The following is an 18862-nucleotide window of genomic DNA, read 5'->3' on the forward strand; positions in this document are numbered from 1 at the left end:
TCACAGCAGACCAATTGGGAACTGGTGTTCTAAAAGATTTGTTCCTTTGTTTTTGGTAGAATCCTATTAGAAAATTCCCAGTAGGCTCCACTAGCTCCAGATTATGATGGAAATTCCAGCGGGAATCCTTTAGCATTTTTTGTGACAAGGATTGAAAACATTAGAGGGATTCTTTAGGGATGATCTGTACATGAAGAACAGAAAATTGTGGTGTCAAATAAATTGTTTGTATAAAGTTCTGTGCAGTTTAATCGCCATTTTTGCCCTAGGTCTAGTTGGAGTGTGCTGATGTTTTCTGCTTTTTCTGCGCCGCTTTTGGGGAAAAATCTGTGGAATTTTGCTGAATGGATTTAAAAATGAAAGCGTGTTAAATGGAGCTGAAACTATTGCATGCAGATTGGTAGCTGAAAGCACAATGAAATTAGCCAAACTATTTTATAAACAAACACACAAAGGGATGAGTGACTTTTGGTAGAACTTTGCTGTAGTGAGCATTTCACTTCTACGGAAACATATCTTTTTGCGGACGCATCAATTCTTTATTGCCAGTGATGGTTCCATGAAGAACTTTTGACATCTATGGAACCTTTCCCTTCATCAGAAGTTCTTTATGGTAGAAAAATGGTCTTCAGATTATTAAAATATTATTCACACTAAGAAACAAAAATGGTTCTTTTAAGAAAAGGTTTTTTGGGGAGCCTCTAAAGTTCTTCTACTGCATCACCCCCATGAAAACCATCCTGTCGGACATCCTGTAGACTTACCATAGTGAATCAAGGTAAGACAAAACCACATTTTGGAAGAAGTATTGATGATGTATTGTCTTATTATTTAAAATTTGTCAATTTCGAACAAAACAAGTTCAAAAATATGGACTGTGTTATCAATATGAATGGTCATACAATGTTCTAAAACCATGAAGATAAGCTCATTGTAGTAGGCCTCCTAAGTCTTATGTAAATCCTGTGTTTTGTTTGATTGCTTGAGTCTGTGTACGGATCATTATCCTCAAAATGACTCTCAAATTGTTTGTACGTCAGTGACGTGTGTGTTTACAGTTACTAAAACAACTTAACGGTTTACAAGTGTCCCTCAATATTACAGCATGGTACAGCATGAAATCTATATTGCAATCCAAACCAGCATGTCTTGATCTTAGATACTGTTGAACTTCAAATAGATGCCAGAGGTTGTGTGATGTTTTTGAACATTATGTAGCTAGGGTAATTTCCTGAATGTAGAGATGATCTCTTGGTCCTCTCATCAGGGACTTTGCTCTAGTTTCCCTCTCTCTCTTTATCTGCCTCACGCAAACGCACAAACACACACACTCACACATGCAGAATCACTCATGAACACACCACCACCATCTGCTGTTCTACCCGGTAAAATGGTTACTTAGCAACTGCCATTTTTCCTCTAAATCTTTCCATTCTTGCACAGTGTGACAAAATGCGATGGATGTGTTTACTCTGCTCTACAGTAAAGAACCGCATTGTTTTGAATCAATAGAAAACACCTTAACACCTTCCGTGGGCTTTGCTGTATAATGCTGAGAAGAACCATAAGATGTGTGTGACTGGTTGACTAATGTCCCTGAGGGAATGAAAGAATCTATTCTTAAAACTCAATGGGAAGTTAAAGAACATCTGTCCATTCTTAAATAAATAAATAAATAAATATCCTGAAAATCCTTCAATAACAGAGCATTTATAATGGAAATTACCAATAATGAAATAGCAGTGCTGTAACTTTTATTTTGCAGTGTCTGTATTCCATGCATTAAGGAATAATTAACGTCAGACCATTGAATTATTGAAAATTTCATCCACGCCCGAGGTGATATTCAGCTGAGATACTGATGATACAATTCAACAGTCTGGACAATATTATTCTGCTTATTCCACAGTTACTGCATATAGGGTACAACAGGGCTAAAGGCCCCACAGGGAATAAGCACTTTTAATTTTATTTTTTTCCTCAGAGCATTAAATAACAACATGCACCACCACAGCACTTTCCTGAACAGCTGTTTGTCACATTGCACTGCAGAAATTTTCAGGTTCTGTGAGCTCATCCAATAATTTTTAAAATGCTACTGATTTGTGGAGTTCATAAGTAATCCTGCACCTATCAGATGTATGATACGGAAAATAATTTTCAGTTTTGCTCAAGGTGATTAAAATAGTTTTTAACCCTTAAACGCATGACTGTTTCACCAATCATTCTTACATATTCGGGTCTTTATCGACCCGGATCTATATCTAACACGGAAGGATCTCTGCCTGTCGCGATAATATAAAACTCCTCTGATATTAGAGTAACAATTACAAAAGAATAAAATAAATCGTATTTTGTTACCTTTTGGAGCTTGAAAGGGCTCCGTTTGAGCAGATGTTTTATGCCATCATCACTGTCCTCGTCAGAGCTCATTTGCCAGTAAATTCAGCAAATAATAGGCTAGTTTTATGTTTGAGGTCAGGAATATGAGCCCATTCGCAATCTCAAACGTATTCTCAAAACTATATAATTTTCAGCATCTTCAAAATCAATATTTCGATCGCTAACCGCTTCACCAGATTCATCCTGTAACAGTTACAGTCATATTTCATTGCGTTCAGTTATGCTCTGCAGTAAATCGCTGAGCCATTTCATGTTTTCCTTATTATTTCGTTTTCTGTCTGAATGAGTCGTCACTTCAGCATTGTGTATCAGACATTGCCACCTTGTGGAATAAAGGTGAATTGCACTTATTCCGTCATCTAAGATTCAATTATTGTTGTGCAGAAAAAAAATATACATACACTCATACACACCTCAGGTCGTTTGCGACCCTATACCTTTTTTACAAAAAATGAATACAAAAATAGTAATAGTAAAATTATAATTTTATGATTTTTTTCTTGTTATATTCTTTATAATGAATTAATTGAGGAATACCAAGAAGGTTGATGTCTAACTTTAAAAAATGAACGAGGAGGAGGGTAATGAATGATGTCCCGGGTCACTAAAGACCCGAGGTATGCATTTAAGGGTTAAGCAACCATTGCTGCCAATAGAGAACCTAATGCAGTAAGTTTTACACTTACCTTTATATCTGCATGCTTTTTTTTCATTATTATTAATTTTGTCATATGTTTTGAGACAAGAAAAAAGACAAGAAAAAAAAATATTTATTTATTAAGTTTTCCGTCTTATAAATGCTTTTACAATTTTTGTTATTCGGGTTTTCATTGCTACAACACTGAACACTGTTGCTACATCACTGATTTGAACTATTTTCTTATGTCACTGATTAAAGCTTTAAAACTTAAAAATTTTAAAAATTAAAACTTTTTTTTTGTTAAAATTTTACAAAAATTATATAATGAGAATATACAACATGAATCCATTTTCCAAACCATGTTTTTGTCTTATCCTGAATCATTATGGTACACTTATAATAAGTGTTTATATTCGGACTATTTCAGACCGGACTGGTAGGACTCGCCGCAGAGTATCACAGTAACTGCGTGACTCGCCATAGACATACATGGAGAAAAGTAGCTCCGGCTAGAATGTTCCTCCGCAAGACCAGTGCAGTTCTGTTTATTAACCACTAGAGGGCCAAAAATCGCGGACAGCAGCTTTAAGAATCTTGCTTCTAAACAACCTAAGTCGCCCTTTACTAGTTTGAAACAGTTCAGAAAGAAAGTCATGAGATGATGTAGACCACTAATGTTTAAAGTTTAAATCACATCACCTGTGTTTTCATTCAGTGTAGTGTAGACATGTAATCAAGCTAGGAACTGTCAAAAAAACTTACGATTAGTGTCATAACACCCCCCAAAATAGTAAGGTCTATCAGTGTCTATTTTAGTTATGCACTTCATGCATAATCAAGGGCTTTGCCAAAACCCCCAGCAATCCCTCTTGGTGACAAGTGCTAAAGCATAGTAATAGAAGGAGAGTTTAGTGTGCAGAGAGTGAATATGTGTGAGTGTGTGTGTTTGTTAATGCGTGAGAAAGAAAACACTCAGAGGTGCTGCATTGCAGTTCATAATGCTCACATCCACTAAAACCTCTCATGCATAAATGCCCTATTACATGGACACTGATATTAGATGTTGACTAATATAAAATTGTGACATCATGACATTAAGGGAATGTTGCTCCAAACCTGTTTTTCTTTCTTTTGGTCAGAAAAATTTCAAGGTGCTATTGTATATATATATATATATATATATATATATATATATATATATATATATATATATATATATATATATATATATATATATATATATTAATCTTACTTTGGTATCACTTTATTTTACAGTCCTGTTCCCCATGTACTTACTATGTACTTATGATACTAATTGTAATAACTGGGTAATAACTAGGTACTAACCCTGAACCTACCCCTAAACCTAACCTTAACCCATGTACTTACCTTATATTACCCAGTTCTTTCTTGGATAAGTATACTGTAAGTACATGTAAGTGCACATACTGTAAAATAAAGTGAAACCCTAACTTTTTATGGTAGAATATACTGTATCTGTAGAATCTGTGACTTAATAGACTGTACAGTCTTTAGGCATGTGGGATACTGACTACATGATGGCAGGTTTAAAGGAGCAGTGTTGCTCAGTTGTGCTGTGTGGTTTGCTGCATCTGAATTATGTTCCAATTATGTTTCATGTTTCAAAGAATCAGGTTTGAGGGACAGCCAGTGATCCTAACCACCCACATATTGGACCTTGTCTCATAGAGGTCATTAAAGAAAAGCAGGCTAATGACTCTAATGGCCCTCTTTGCAGAACAGGTGATACATTAAAAGCTAAAAGTGTTCCTGTGCAGTAACTGACCCATTACAAAAGAGCTGAGCACAGACTGAATGCTTCCCATGAAGACCTAGACCATCTCTGGAGCTTTGAAACTGTTGATTGCTGAGATATCAAGCTGGTGCCATTCATATTTGAATCTATAGAATACACATGTACGTATGTATGTATGTATGTATGTAAATAGACACTAAAACATAAATTTTCAACACGCTGACTGACAGCATCTAAAATGTAAAGCCTTCATCTGTTTTATAAATTTAATATCTGTGAATCCTTAATTCATAAACGTATGCATGTCTCCGAAGTTGATTTGTGAAATGTGAGTAGTTGATGCATTAGAAGTCCATTCATTGCTTCGTACATTTTAGTGACTATCCTAATGTGTGCTAGAACTACACTATATGAATATTAATCAGATCACGTTGGAGATATTGATTAGAGTAGAGCAGGTGTTTGAGTTGGCTCCAGAAGTCAACAATCATCTCTGTTGTCTTGAAAGTATTAAGCAACAGGCGTCTGTGGCTTCACACTAACACAGCCATTAAAACTCCCATCTGTAGGCAGATTCATGGCTCCTGATTATGAAGCCAATTAGAGTTGTGTCATCTGTGAGCTTGAGGAGATTTGAAGACGGATCCAAGAAGATGCAGTTACAGCAGTTCAACTCCTCTGAGACCTGCAAATCAATCAATACTATCATGACTGAAATGAAGCTTGTTATAATTTGACTGTCTCTACCATTTTTTTTTTTTTTTTTAAGAAATACACCACTGATAATAGATGGGTAGAAACTGTGATAGATAGATCTAGATAGATAGATATATAGATAACAGTCTGGGGGTTTGTGAGGTGTGCTATGTGTAAGTTGTATGCCATAAAACCAACTCATTCACGTGAGAATGCGTATCAATAGTACACGAGTGTAATCTCGTAGAATAGATACAAATTGAGTTTTGGCGTGCATATGATATTACGTTTTTTGCATGCATATGATACTCACTTTATGGCGTGCATATAATACGCTTAGTAGTCTTGGGTGGGATTGGCGGTGTGGGGTTCGTGCCTATTGTACGCCATAAATTGCGTATCATATGCACGTGAAAAATTGCGTATCATATGCACGCCAAAACTCATTTTATCCTATCCATTCTACGAGATTACACGCGCATACTATTGATGCGCATTCTCGTGAGAAAGGGTTCCATAAAACATGTGAAAAATGGCTCAGGCTTCCACAGGGCCTCAGCTAAAATTCACATTGTTCTGGCAGGAAACGAGAAGTATAAAACAATTATTTTATGATGGGATTCACTGTCCTTTCGATTGCATCATTGCATTCAGTCAGCACCTTGGCTTATGTGAGGAATCACCCTGCTGAGCTGTGTCTCTGCTCCTTTCCGCCAGGCTCCTCCATCTAAAAGATGATTCAGTCTGCAAGAATAAGAAATCTTGTCTTATTCAAGACCCTTAGCTATGGGGATTTGGAGAACGGAGGGTTAGAGAGGATGAGGTGAGAGAGAGACAACATCCTGCTCAGTGTCAGCTTGGTAGTGTGTACCAGTGTTGACGTATACTCAGTGGACCGAAGTGTTTCACTTCTGATAGCATATCAAACGGCACATGACAAGCACTCGCAAGGGACAACAGAACTATGAACTGTATGTTACAGAGCTCAACAATCGCCGCCCAATTCTTCAGTGGCCTGGGTCCCTGAAGTAGGCTACAATAGGCTTTCAGAAAAATCTTAATACATAATAAGATCGAAGCCGTAGGCCAATTAATGTTGCGCTGTTGCAGTCAGTGTCATTTTGTTTAAAAGAGACATTTGTGCACAGTTATGTTGATTAACAATCATGGCAGAAGTATATTTAATTGAATTATGAAGATTCAGTAACAGGGCATATATCCAAAAATTCAGTTGAACGCCCACATCTGGTCTTTTAAAGAGCTTATTCAGGTGCCTGGATCGCAGTGGTGCACAAATATGCTGGATTGTGTAGTAGGCTTCATCTTCCACAACCTAACACTTGCAACCTGCAAAATGGGGAATTGCCGTAAACAGCACTATTAGCAGAGCCAATGAATTCTTACTAAATTCCACTTGTGTACTAATGGTTTTGTCTGTGTACATGTGTGTTATGAGGACACAAATTTGCATAATGACATGGGTATTACACTGGTATTACGACGTAAACATAAAATATGAGGACATTTCATAAGTCCTCGTATTTAAAATAGCTTTAAAACCATACTAAACAATGTTTTATTAAAAATGTAAAAATGCAGAATGTTTTCTGTGATGGGTAGGTTTAGAGGTAGGGGTAGTGTAGGTGTGTGTAGGTGTGTGTGTGAGTGTTAAATTAATAACTCATCCCATTTAGGGTGCATTCAGTAAATGGTAATTAAATAGTGCACACTCACAAGATGAAGAATGCACCTATAATAGTTGTAAACAAGTGTTTTAATAAAACTGTACGGTTGCTTCATTTTTTCTTGGACAGGTAAGGGAATTAATTATTGTGTAGACAGCTCTCTAAAACTCACTAGTATCAGTGTAATTTATCTAAACCTCAAGAGATGCATTATGATCCACGTTGATAGATGGCAGTGCAGCGTAAAACACCATCGTTATATCTGTACTTAAAATACATGAAGAAAGCTTAGGCTGCTGACTTAATGCCTTGCTGCTCTGGCAATGACTTTGCAGGCAACATTTGGGCATGAAGGTACTGTACCTGACGAAACTGATTTCAGACAGACTTCTGAGGCAGAATGTCGATCTAATGATCTACAACAAAATAGAGAGAGATTTGGTGACAACTAAGCAAATATTTAATTACCACAATAGTTATTTATTGCTATAAATTGTGGAAAACCTTGGTCAAACATGTACATTTACACACAAACTGACCACCCACTGCAACTTTTAGATGCCATCTTTATTTTTTTTTAGCTTAACTGTCACAGAATGGAATGCACAGGATTGTAGGATATTAAAGGCAGCAAAGAATACATCTATGCTGCCTTCAAAAATCGATCAGATGAAGGTACCTCAGGAGACAGGAAGTGAAGATAACATTGTACGTGACTTAGAATGCATCCTCCTAAGGCAGCATTTTTAAACTTTTGGATGCAGCCACTGTATAACTGTTTAAGCACTGAAAATGATATATTCATTTTTTATTTTTAAATGGTGCATTAAAATGTATTTACAGAAAACTGTATTTTTTTGTTAACATTAAACAGACAAAGATGATGGTGAGAAGAACCCAAGTGCATTTTTAATTAAAGTGGGGAAAATCTAAAACGTGAAACATAAACCATACACTAAATGCAAGACATGAAACTAAATATGAACATGAACTATAAACTTGTGATTATGACTGGAAAGAACTTCAAAATAAAAGGCATGTCATAAACATGAAGTGAAAATATAAAACATGAACAAAGATCTAGGAAAATGAGACAAAAATCAAGTGTAGCATCAGTTCTGGCAGGTCACGTCAGTCAAGCTCGCATCAGCTGACTTCAAGGTGACTCACGTCTACCTATAGGAATACGATGCCTATCACAGCATCAATATATAAGCATATATTGATGCATATATTACATTTCTCAGTAGCTAATTACCCTCCTCCATCCCCAGCTCCTCCTTTCTTCAGTCAGAATTGGCCTTATGATTCCCATTGAATCAGACTAATTCTTGACATTAATGATATATTCACATATGTTGGTTCTGTTCTGTTACCTCAAAGGGAGGTTATTGCTGCTCTCCCTGCTCTTATCCATGCTAGTCTGCATGGATGTGCATGGAGTTATTGCCCAGAACAGAACCATTCCGCCAATACAAATTCTATGCAATTATCAATCATATTTGACAATAGTGGTCCTGACAGATATTCAATATTAAATAACATTGTTAACAAGCTATGTGTATCTAGCTACCATTTGACTACCATTTTATTTGCTTTTATTTGCTAATATTTCATTACAATATAGTAGATGTTTTGCTAGTACATGCATATGGATGATTGTGTGAAATTGACTTTTTGGAATTATTCCTTGTCTGTTGTCGTTGTCACAAAAACAAAACAAAAACAAAACATAAATAAATAAATAAAAATAGATACAGAACTGAGCACCTATTAGCCACCATGAGCAAAGATGGCAGATTTTAAATCACATACTTCTGAGGGATCGTGCACCAGCCAAGCAATTGGCATTGAGATTTATGGGAATGCTGATGGATAGCTTTCTCCAGGTATTCTATAGCTTCTTAGTTTGCACTCACAAAGCATACTGGTACTGGAAGTGTTCATATACCAGCCAGATTCTTGAAAAACCACCCCGAAACTAATCAAATGTCGCCCAGAGGCTGACAGGAACTATAAGTGAAGAGGACATGACTGTTTTTTGTACTATTTATGACAATGCAAGCAGCTTGGAACTGTCAATGGAGAAATGATATGCTTTTGTTTCTCAGCCGCATCATCTCATCTGCCTGGACATTGTCTTCACTCACATAGTCTCTGTCAATGCAGCACTGGACTTGCCAGAAATAGCAAAGACTGCTGATGCTGCATGTTGTACAATGAGTCATTTGCATAAAGTAGACACAACTAGTTTTCAACTACTTTTCAGTATGAGTAGTTGACTTGTAAAAATGAGTAATTGTGTAAGCCCTAGTCATCAGTAGCAAAGCCACATGTATCTACTTTGCCATTTGAGGAAACTGATTTTTAGCAATAACATACAAACATTTCAAGACATTTGACATTTGAACCTATACGTTTTTGAAAGTTAGTAGAAGCTAACCTTTTTAAAAATCAAGTCTGAGGAAAACTTAATGGCTGTTCTTGTGTTTCATCTTTGATATGTTTTAATTGCTGGTCACATCTCACTGTTTTTCAGCATCTCACGCCATGAGTTCCACATTAAAACCAAGTCAAATGGTAACATAAAAGTGATTTAGTTTTGAAAACATGTCTCTTTCTTATACTTATTCTGTCTTTTTAAGTGAGATTTGGTGAGGCATATTGCTTGATTAGTACCACAATGACTGTAACACTGACTTCCAAAAGCATGGTTCTTCAATCTTCAATTGCTTTGATGGTAGGAAAATCCTTTATAATGTCATTTATGTACAGATAGAAGGGCATGCTTAATTATGTTTTTATATATATATATATATATATATATATATATATATATATATATATATATATATATATATATATATATATATTTTTTTTTTTTTTTTTTTTTTTTTTTTTCAGGCAAAGGGAGCCCCAACTAAGTATTGAGTGCTGTACATGCTCATACTTTTCATGTTCATACTTTTCAGTTGGCCAAGATTTCTAAAAATCCTTTCTTTGTATTGGTCTTGGTAATATTCTAATGTTCTGAGATACTGAATTTGGGATTTTTCTTAGTTGTCAGTTATAATCATCAAAATTAAAACATATAAATATATTTGAAATATATCAGTCTGTGTGTAATGAATGAATATAATATACAAGTTTCACTTTTTGAATGGAATTAGTGAAATAAATCAACTTTTTGATGATATTCTAATTATATGACCAGCACCTGTATGTATGTATGTATATATATATATATAAAAAACCTTTTTTTTTTTTTTTTTTTTACTTTTTTTTTCACAATTAAATTTAGTGTGTTAAATGTAGCTAGTCATATGTAGCTATTTCATGCAGAAGGAATGCAGTTTTGAGTGTGTTACTTGTCTTTCTCATGTTGTCTGGTCCATCCTCTCTCCCACAGGCTAATGGAAAAGGTCAAACTAGCCCTTTAGATGACATTTTCCCCCACTCGATCATGCAAATATGGCCCCCATAAATCAGTCACCTTTTAATAATAACTGCTTTTGTCTAGGCCATCGTTTCTTCCAGTGCAAATACCTAGCCCCAGAGAGCTGGCCCGCTGAGGCAAACATCAGGACAAGAGACTCTACTTGCCCGGACAATGGTCCCATTGAACTGTGCCATCATCCAAATGAGAAGTGACACTATCCACCATGACCCAGACGGAGCTGATGAGAAGATGGAACAGGTCCAGAGGGTCTTTGGCTGTGTAGCGTGACCTACCATATTCTTCTCTCAAAACAGATCAGCCAGAATCGTCATAGCCCTGCTGATATGAATCTAATAGCATGAAATGTTGCTTTGTCGCCTCAAATTATGTATGTGGGACTTACTTTTGTGTAATTGATTTTCTGCTCAACTACTCTGATTGACTACGGTTTCACAATATTTATATTTTCTTGGACAATAATGGGTGTTTTTTTTTTGTAGTTTTTTTTGTAGTTTTCTTAGTAATGCAATGTACAAGTAAACACACATGCTGAGCCTTGGTGCTCATTTGGAAGGCACAGGTTTTTTTCAGAAAAAAATAAGTCAAAATTAAGTAAGTTTTTCCTTAAAACAAGGCAAAATAATCTGCCAATGGGGTAAGCAAAATAATCTTATTTCAAACCGAAAACAAGATTAGGTAACTCTTTAGTATAGGGAACACATATTTCCCTCAATAAAAACCTAATTTACTGCTTATTAATAGTTAGTAAGGTAGTTGTTAAGTTTAGGTATTGGTAGGATTAACAATGTAGAATAAGGTCATGCAGAATACGGCATTAATATGTGCTTAATAATCACTAATAAATTGCCAGTATTCTAGTAATATGCATGCTAATTAGCAACTAGTTAAAAGACCCTAAAATAAAGTGTTACCCAAGATTATTTTGCTTACCTCATTGGACTAGAAACAAGACAAAAAAATAAGTAAGAAAAACATTTTTTTGCAGTGTTCTCTTTTTAATAATTTCCACTTACTGCGCCTGTCTAATAAAGTGACAAAAATATCTACAATTCTTCAGACACTCAAAATTCATTTTTAATATCTAAAATGTTTGATTGATTGAAGGATACATCTGTTCACAACAATGAATATTACTGGTCAAAGAAACAACCAATGAGTTGGAGTGTGATTCGAATATAATTCAAATAAATTCAAATGTTTTGTGTTCCCCAAGCAAATTTTGAGCTTCTTTGAAAATAATGGTTAAATAAGCTTATACATTAATCATTTAGAAAATACATTAATCTTATCAGTTTGATGAGTTAGATTATGCACAACAATTATTGATTGATTGATTGATTGATTGATTGATTGATTGATTGATTGATTGATTGATTGATTGATTTAGGGCAACAAATCTGTACTTTTTATCTGATTGTCTAATAATTCCCACAGGTGTTAAGCTTTATTCTATTTTTAGTTCATAGTTTTAGTCAATATTTCATCAATCTATATTCATTTACATTAGTTTTGAAATGCCATGCGATTTTAATAAATTATAATAACATTTGTGTTGAAAATAATGTGCAAAATCAATAGAATGTGTGCTAGACTGTTAAAAAATAGCCACATTTTCATGTAGGATTGTCTAAAATAATTATCGATATAAAATACAAAAACTTCTGAGATAATAGCATATGAGTACACTGAAGTATTCGCTACAGTTTAAAAGATACTATGTTGTGGATTTTTCATGCTTTTGTCAATTTGTACATTTGCAGAGACTGTTTAGGATATTGCATTACATGTAGAATGTTGTTACAGTAAAGTACACATTCTGAGTAGTTAATTATCTTGCTAGCAAAGCAGCTCTTTCAGCTTAAGCGATTCAGTCCACATTTGAATCAATTATTATTTTTTTATTAATAAAGTAGGATTGTTTTCTTCCAAACACACTGTTAGTGGATTGTTAATAACTTTGTTTTGTTTTTTCTCATATTTTTGTCAACAGTATGTTTTAATTAAAACGGTTTAATTTTCATAAATAATTGCATCTTGCATCTTGACTTCATTATTGTTGACAAAATAAAAATTAAAAAAGCCCTCATCAAGTAACTTTTTTTTTTGTCAGCAGTTTCATTAACAAGATTAAACACTGGTTCCCCCAAACTGTGCAGAAAACAATGCCAGTATCTGGAGGGGTGATAATTAGCATCTCAAAAATGTTTCTCTCATTTGCAGAAGAGGATAAAGCTCCAAATACACCTCCATTAAAAAAAAAACAACAAAAAAAAAAAAACAATGACATGTTTCTGCCTTTGGCAAGAGGACAATGTCATCGGATAATGATCTTGTAAGAATCCCCTGGAAAGGAGGAAATCTATCAGCACTTAAGTCTGCTGTTGTGAACCTGAGAGCACTAACATGCAACTTTTTTCACAGGTAATTAAAGCGCAAGGACACAATAAAGGTTAGTTTAAGATTCTATCTCAATTATGCAAGCCCTTTTCTACTCTTCTCATGAACCAGTGGCTTTTATTTGCAGCTTTTTTGGTCCTCAAGGCACGTTGAAACTGGTGACGGAATATTGTTGGCAAGCTTTACATCAAATTGCAACGGCAAATCCACGGATAGAGCCGTTACTAATGATCTGCACATTGCCAGCCTCCTGACAGCTGCCCTTGTCATATGGAGGATGTAATTAAAACAAACAGTGAATTGGCCCCGTGGTCAGCGCCATTGCTGTGACTGCAATAACTTCTGACAGGTACACTGTAAGGGGCCCACATGATTTCACGCCACGCCGAAGCATTTTCGGTTTGCCAAGGTAATTCTCTCATTTTTTGAGCCCCCGAGCTCTTCATTCAAGAGTTAAGTTTGAAGAGTTTTTTTATCGATTTTCTGCACAACCACACTGGAATTGACTGCTACCCTTCAGAAATCTTTGCTTTGGATCAATTCTCTTTAGTCATATATTCAGTAGAGTAGAAGCTTGTTTCGCTGTAAATTAGCTTGGGTTTTGCGGTTGCTTACTTGCAGATGTGTTTAAGCTCCTTTTTTTCTCGTAGTCTAGGAGACTGTAGCTGCGTCATGACTACGACAAAGCCTAAAAAAGTTTGAACAGCTGAGATCAGGGAAATTCGCAAGTGCTCTCAGGTGTTGTGAAAGCAGGCCACGGTGGTGCACATCACCGCAGTGCCTGAATTACATGTTCAGCCGCGCGCACACACGCCAACACCCTCTTGAGGACGTTACTCATGCTTTGTGTGAATTAATCATCATAATTAGCAGACCTTGTAGTATGCAACTTTCAAAATAGAAATGGCCTCACAGTGATGTAGCACTTTCTATTATAACCGAAGGGGTACGCGCTCGTGTGTATGTGCGCTGTCCTCTCTGCTGTACCTTATTGAGTTGAGACACCGTGTGTTGACCTTGTATCCCGTTTGTGCTTATTTAGCTGTAAATTGGCACAAATAGTATTTTCCTGTTCTCACACCCTGCTGTGGTTCTGCGGTTTATTTGTATCACATGCTAACCCCCAATCCTGCAGTGCTGAAACTAACCCGCGCTGCAGCTCGCTTAATGTGATTTACTCAAGTAGGACATGTTTCTGGATCCACATCCTTGTTGGACCTCAGACAGAATTCCTATCAGGCAGTTTGGCTAAGAGTTGATGGTTCAATTAAAAAAAATGTTGTAATTTAAGAGTAAGTTTGTTTGGTAAGAATGTTTTTTTTTTTTTTTTTTTTTTTTTTTTCCAGGACTAAACAAGGATGTTCTATCAGGAACATGTCCTACTTTGGTATATCACAAGTGCATTTAAGCTGACTTCAGATAAAACTGTTATACGGTAGCTTGAGACTTTAAATTCTGCAGTAGTTGTCATTTAGCAGACAGTTTTATCCAGGCAGTGTTCATTTTGACAGCAAATTTTGATTTAGTTTTAGTCATATTTTAGTCATCAGAAACTGTTTATGTTCACTTAAGACAACCAACTGTACTTTACTCGCCAAAGTGGATGGTTTTTGACCGTCCAAATGCAAAAACACTCAAAAGAGAGCTCAGTTCAGTATTGATACACTTATCATTGAGGTACTATTATAGTTTTTGTTTAAAGGTGCCCTAGATTCAAAAATTGAATTTACCTCGGCATAGTTGAATAACAAGAGTTCAGTACATGGAAATGACATACAGTGAGTCTCAAACTCCATTGTTTCATCCTTCTTATATAAATCTCATTTGTTTAAAAGACCACCGAAGAACAGGCGAATCTCAACATAACACCGACTGTTACGTAACAGTCGGGATCATTAATATGTACGCCCCCAATATTTGCATATGCCAGCCCATGTTCCCAACATTATGAAAGGCATTAGACAAGGGCAGAACATCTGGATGTGCACAGCTGAATCAACAGACTAGGTAAGCAAGCAAGGACAATAGCAAAAAATGGCAGATGGAGCAATAATAACTGACATGATTCATGATAACATGATATTTTTAGTGATATTTGTAAATTGTCTTTCTAAATGTTTCGTTAGCATGTTGCTAATGTACTATTAAATGTTGTTGAAGTTACCATCGTTTCTTACTGTATTCACGGAGACAAGAGCCATCGCTATTTTCATTTTTAAACACTTGCAGTCTGTATAATGCATAAACACAACTTCATTATTTATAAATCTCTCCAACAGTGTAGCATTAGCCGTTAGCCACGGAGCATAGCCTCAAACTCATTCAGAATCAAATGTAAACATCAAAATAAACACTGTACTTACGCGATTAGACATGCTGCATGACAAACACTTTGTAAAGATCCATTTTGAGGGTTATATTAGCTGTTTGAACTTTTTTTATGTTGTTTAAGGCAAGCGCGAGCTCCGTGGGCATGGAGCACGAGATTTAAAGGGCCACACACCCTGAATCGGCTCATTTCTAATTATGCCCCAAAATAGGCAGTTAAAAAAATGAATTAAAAAAAAAATCTATGGGGTATTTTGAGCTGAAACTTCACAGACACATTCAGGGGACACCTTAGACTTATATTACATCTTTTTAAAAAAAAGTTCTAGGGCACCTTTAAAATTTTTATTAGATTTGATTTTTAGTTTTTCTGCTTTCACTGTAATTTTAGTTAAAGGTTTTAGTAATTTTTTTTTTATTTTATTTTTTATGTATTTTAGTATTTGCGTTTAATTTTTTTTTTTTTATTATTATTTCTGTTTTAGTTATTTTAGTACATCAGGTTAAGCTAAAGCTTGGAAACTAGATTAAATAAAATAAGTTTACTTTTTTTTTTTACATATTTATTTTATTTCAGTTAACATTTATTTCAAGTAATGAAGATTTTTTTATGGTTTTAGATTTAGTTAACTATAATAACCCTTATACCTGTAAAATATATAGAATAATGTGTCAAATAATGTTCTTAGTCTTTCCTTCCTGTGACAAAAGATACAGCAGTTTACTATGAATTAAATAGAAATTTAATTAAATACAGTTTATTGTGTAAACAAAATAACAATAATGACCAGGAAAAAATAATAATTATAAACCATCCCGAAATACACTGTGACTCTTATTCTGAAATATCTACAGTCTGCACTGTAGCAGTAGCAGAATGCTCATTTAAGTTCAGATGAGGGAGATAAAACATGCATTCTTATAACCATCTAAAACATACTACCATATAAACATTGTGTAGTAAACATTGTCATAATTCATCAACATTAACTTATAAGCAATCACTTGGCATAAATGTGCATTATTCATTAATTGCAAAGCAGTCTGAAGTGCTGCTGGATGAGCCTGTAGAGGGTGCAACAGCGCCGCTTTTTACCACGGTTGACTTAATCTGATTGGACGGCTGGCTAAAAAGTGACAGTGATGAGTGCAGCGTTTTACTCAAAGTTGAACATTCTTCAACTCGAGGCGACCAGTAAAAAACGGCCAGCTCTCAGTGCTTGAGCGAGAAAAAGATGCTCAGCACCTCGTTACGCTCCTGGCGTTTAAAAAACGCGGCGTTCCCATTGAAAACAATTGAAAAAGTACGCTAGCAGCTGGAAAAAATGCTTTGGTTAGATCAGCACGTTACACTTTAAATGCGCGCATCTTCCATACAGGACAGCAGTCTTGACTGGATATCTTTCCAAATCATCCCTCTCTATCATTTTCGTCTCATTTTTAGTAGATTTTAGTCAAAGTTTTAGTCATTCAAAATGCATTTTTATTAAGTCATCGTCACGTTTTCGTCCGTGAAAAAAATTTGTTGACGGAAATTATCAACGAAATTAACACTGTATCCGGGATAGGCATATTGGAAAAACCTCTACCTACTTTTTTTTTTTTTTTTTTTCAAAACTCTAAAACATACTAATACTTGCTTTATAGCTGATTCAACTTTGTTTCATAATTTACATTATAAATATTTGTTATGACCTCCAAACTAAGGCTAAGAAAAAAACTGTCATTGCAATATTTTGTTTTTCTGCGATATATATTGCGTTATGAAATAAATTCACCAGATTACTTGAATAGCTGTATTTAGAATGAATTAATAGTTCTAGGATGATCGGGGTTATTTAAATTAAATAAACAGCGCTTTATATTTTTCAGGTAAGTATTCAGGTACAGAAAATGAATAATCAAATGTAAAATAACACTGTATAGTTTTTACTGTATAAATTGTATATAATTATTCTGTGTTAAAGCTGCAAAAGTGATTTTCTCTTTGTATTTTGTTGTTTGATCGCATTTATGACAAAAAGCAGTTAGAATATTAGCCAGCTGTCACTTTAAGACCAAATGCGCAGATTCAATATAATGATTGATACACATCCGTTTTCTTTGTTTGCGTTACCTAAGCCATAAGAAACTATATTTACAAGGATACTCACAAAGTATCCTTGTCCGTTCAAGCACAAATAGACTTCGAGAATCATGTGCATTTTGAACCATGGTGTCTGGTCTGTACTGATTAATGCCGTGTGTCCACGAAAGCGTTTTTAGCCAGCTGAAAACGCTAGGCGCTCTGCTTAAAACACCTATCTGTGCGCGCTTGAGAGCGCTTCAGCTGCGCAGCGTTTTTTTCCATTGAGACGCTTTGTTGCGATGATACGCAATATCCGCGGCACTGTTACTTATAACTGATTTTGCAGGTAATTTGTTTCAAACTAAAAATGTTGACACAATGTGAAATTACTTGCTATGTATTCTCGGAGACCAGTAATATTATTTTCTCATTCATTTTGTTCCGTTGCTTGTTAATGTCATTGTACAGCAAGAATGTTGTGAGAGTTGGCCGGTGTAGTATTTGTCCCGCCCCTCCTTCAATCTGATTGGACGGCTGGCTAAAAAGTGACAGTGATGAGTGCAGCGTTTTAGCGTTCTCAAAGTTGAACATTCTTCAACTCGAGGCGACCAGTAAAAAACGCCGAGCTCTCAGCGCTTGAGCGGGAAAAAGATGCTCAGCGCCTCGTTACGCTCCTGGCATTTAAAAAGCGCGGCGTTCCCATTGAAAACAATTGAAAAAGTACACTAGCAGCTGGAAAAAACGCTTTGGTGGACACACGGCCTAACGATCCCTATATACTGGACATAGCACCTAACGATGCTAAAACGATACATAGTGCAGCCCTGCTCCAAACACTTTCACCATAATGCTTTAATTCTAAACTAATACATTTTAATGTTGGGATCACATAATCAGCTCCATATATGGCTTTTCTGATGTAGTAAACTTGCTCAATAGCTCACCTGGTACAACACTGCACTTGGGATGTGAAGCACTCAGGTAAGAGTCCTGTAAAACACGAGTCTCGATAAAAGAGCTCAAAGACATGTAGAAGCAAGCTGAAATGGCTTCAGAAAATGTGTCTTTATCTCACATTTGTTTTTGCTAACACTATCGGTTGGGTTTAGTTTAGGGCAGTGGTTCTGGTGTAACTCCCAAAACTGCACATTTATGGGGCCATTTACACAACACTGTTTTCAGCTAAAAACTTTTTATGCATTTTGACCATTAATTTACACAACAACGGTGTTTTGGTGGCCCGAAAATGCAAGCTTTTGAAATTGGGTTTCAAAGTGCAAGTTTTGAAAAATGATACCGACATCATCTCCAACAAAACCAACAAAAAAGCGGATTTGTGAAAACGGTGACGTCATGACCATGCGTAGTACGTGTTCAGTCTATAGGCATATGGTGTTTCTTTACAAAA

The 18862-nt window shown here is 35.6% G+C and overlaps 1 long non-coding RNA gene across 1 annotated transcript in view; it reads right to left on the minus strand.

Moving 5' to 3' along the window:
• Positions 1-4579: 4579 nt before the first annotated feature.
• LOC125259209 overlaps positions 4580-18862 on the minus strand; it is a 117645-nt gene continuing 103362 nt past the window's right edge. The window contains exons 6-7 of the long non-coding RNA XR_007182753.1: positions 6178-6260; positions 4580-5505 (exon numbers count right to left, since the gene is read on the minus strand). This is a non-coding gene — a long non-coding RNA (uncharacterized LOC125259209). The remainder of the gene's footprint in view (positions 5506-6177; positions 6261-18862) is intronic.

This window comes from Megalobrama amblycephala, linkage group LG23, assembly GCF_018812025.1.
Source record: "Megalobrama amblycephala isolate DHTTF-2021 linkage group LG23, ASM1881202v1, whole genome shotgun sequence".
Lineage (NCBI taxonomy): Eukaryota > Metazoa > Chordata > Actinopteri > Cypriniformes > Xenocyprididae > Megalobrama > Megalobrama amblycephala.